Source organism: Engraulis encrasicolus, chromosome 5, assembly GCF_034702125.1.
Source record: "Engraulis encrasicolus isolate BLACKSEA-1 chromosome 5, IST_EnEncr_1.0, whole genome shotgun sequence".
Taxonomy (NCBI): domain Eukaryota; kingdom Metazoa; phylum Chordata; class Actinopteri; order Clupeiformes; family Engraulidae; genus Engraulis; species Engraulis encrasicolus.
Window position 1 is genome coordinate 38598474 of NC_085861.1, and position 2665 is coordinate 38601138.

At 44.4% G+C, this 2665-nt stretch overlaps 1 protein-coding gene across 2 annotated transcripts in view; it reads right to left on the reverse strand.

Annotated features, from left to right (window-relative positions):
• zyx (zyxin) overlaps positions 1–2444 on the reverse strand; it is a 30663-nt gene extending 28219 nt beyond the window's left edge. The window contains exon 1 of one of the 2 annotated variants that reach the window (XM_063199281.1): positions 2283–2444. The gene's annotated coding sequence lies outside the window, so the exon portion shown is untranslated. The other variant, XM_063199280.1, reaches the window with a different exon arrangement.
• Positions 2445–2665: the final 221 nt, after the last annotated feature.

A 2665-nucleotide genomic window follows, 5' to 3' on the forward strand; every position in this document is an offset into this window, starting at 1 on the left:
ACACACACACGCACACACACACGCACACACACACACACACACACACACACACACACGCACACGCACACGCACACGCACACACCAAGAGGGGTTGTTACCCACACACAAAGAGGACAGGGGGCTGATCACACAAACATGTCGGGGAAAAGGGGGGGGAGGCGTGGGCTGGAGGTCACCCCCACTGTAACGGCTGAGGGCCTGCCAGTTGCCACAGCCACTGGATGCTGCCAACTTGGAATCCAAACAGGGTCAGTGCAGTTGAGGCATTAATAACCCCACTGACACACACACACACACACTTTCTTCTCCATAAAAGGGGTCTGGGTCACACAAAGCTTAGTGTCTTTTTCACAGACAATGACCACGCTCAGCCGAGACAAATTGAGGATGTGTTCGTGTGTGTATGTGTGACTTGTGTGAGAGAGACAGAATGTGTGGCGACAGGGGAATTCAGTTAACTTGTTTAGCTTATTGGGGGAGAAAAGGCGGAAAAACAGTCAGACAACAGGCACAGCATGTGATTCTATCTTTAGTGACATACTATTCAACCATTCCACCTCCAAACCGTTCATTTGCAAACTTTCACAGCTATAATATGGCATGGGTGGTTGACAGTCAAGATGCTTTGAAACTGACACTCACACCCAAAAGACCACAACTGACAACTGTTCGGAAAGAACTACCATGCAAAAAATGTCACCAATGCCATCAATCAAGGCTCCACCCAAAGGACACACTTCATTCATTTACCCGTTCATTTCATTCATTCTTTTACTCACGTTACTATGCGAAAATAAACAAGGGGCCTCTCACACAACGACATAGTAGCTTCTTTTTTTTAAGGTTCATTATTAAGGCATGACATGCAGCGTATGGTGACGCACTCGTAGAATATCTGTACGATTAATCTAGCAGTTTTGAGGAACTCGAGCGCGTGCACTCCAAGGCAAGCACTCCAGCTCACCATATAAGGATAGTTTTCCCCAGCACAGATAGACAGGTAGGCAGGCATAACAAAGGGCAGTTTCCTTGACGAGAGCACGGAAAAAGAAGAGTACATTGACGCAGTATAGACTGATCGTGTCCGTGTTAAGAAGGGCAGACGTGGCAGTGCACATTATTTAATAAACTTATTTGAGATTTAAAAGGAATCTGTTCCACTCGTGTTATAAAGACACCGGTTGCAACCACTTCCACACGTTCTTCAAGTGACATATGTTGTTGCCCCACCCCTTCCCATGCCTTCAGAGCGTCTACGACTTGTAACACATGAAGAGTTTATGAACCTTTACAAGCGAAGCAAGTAACATGCAAGTTGGCATGGCTGTCAGGAACAGAAAAGATAAAAGATAAACACATAGCTTAGCAGCTGACTAGCAATCGCGTTCTCCCTGATAACACAACCAGCGAAGACACACACTCACTCAGGTACATGGTGTAACTGCCTAATAGCTAAGCTGTTTGCCAAAGCAAGGTTCCAGAATACATTGTATCCCTCTTGAATGGGTCACGGATGGATGGCAAAATTGTATCAAAACCGACGACATCGCTTTGTCAATGGAGGAAAATACATAGCTAACACAGTTAGCTACCAACTTACCACAGCTTGAAAACAACTGGGATAGATGTCAGTTTTGGTTCTCGCTGAGCACAGATGTGTCCAGCGACAAAGACCGGTAGGGCTTCACGTAGACCTTTGCAACGCCACTAGCCAGCTAGAACTACTAAACACCGGCTAGCTGTCTGGCTAGCCAAATCAAAATGAGTTACTGAATCCCACTCTCAGTGCCTCCGCCTCAATTAAAGTGCCTACCCTGACATAACCACTCCCTTTTTGAGGTATTTCCTTTCCGTTCAAACAAGAAACGATTACCCTTACATTCTTGCCATTCTGCTTCAGTAATTATTTTCGGTACTTGGCAAGATACCTGGCAGTCAACCTGAAGTTTTCCCAAATCAACTCATACACTTCCGGTGGAAACTTCCGCATTTCCTTGTCTGTCTGAGGTGCATGCATGCCTTTGAAATATAGGGAAAATGCTTGGCTTGGTGAAAAATGGACAATTCTAAAATTGTTTTCTTAGTAGGGTATGGACCAAATCATACACACAAACATAGTATACTTGTAGGCTAATTGTAAATAAGATGCCGGTTGTCTAAATATTTTTTACCTGAAAAATGTCTGTATCCTAAATAGGCCACGTCACATGCTATCATTGATAGGCCTATGTATTTTTCTTATTGTAGGCTAGAATTTTTAAAAATGTCATTGATGAGCTTACCTGCCTATGAGTCTGGTGAGTAGATCCAAATGACTCATGAACTGACTGTGTACTCTGCTAAGTTATCCCCAGTCCTTCCTTTCTTTCTGTCTTTCTTTCTCTTCTTCCCCCTTCCAGCTGTTTGGACCCTCCCCCTTGGAGAAGGAATGACCGCATCCCTTCAAACAAGTTCTCTCTCGTTTGACTTTGGCTCAGGACGTGTATATCACTGTGTAAACATCTCTCTCTCTCTCTCTCTCTCTCTCTCTCTCTCTCTCTCTCTCTCTCTCTCTCTCTCTCTCTCTCTCTCTCTCTCTCTCTCTCTCTCTCTCTGCTTATTGACTTTAACTGCTAGCAAACTATGACTTCTTAAATTTCATGTTTCTCAACACCCTCATTTTTAC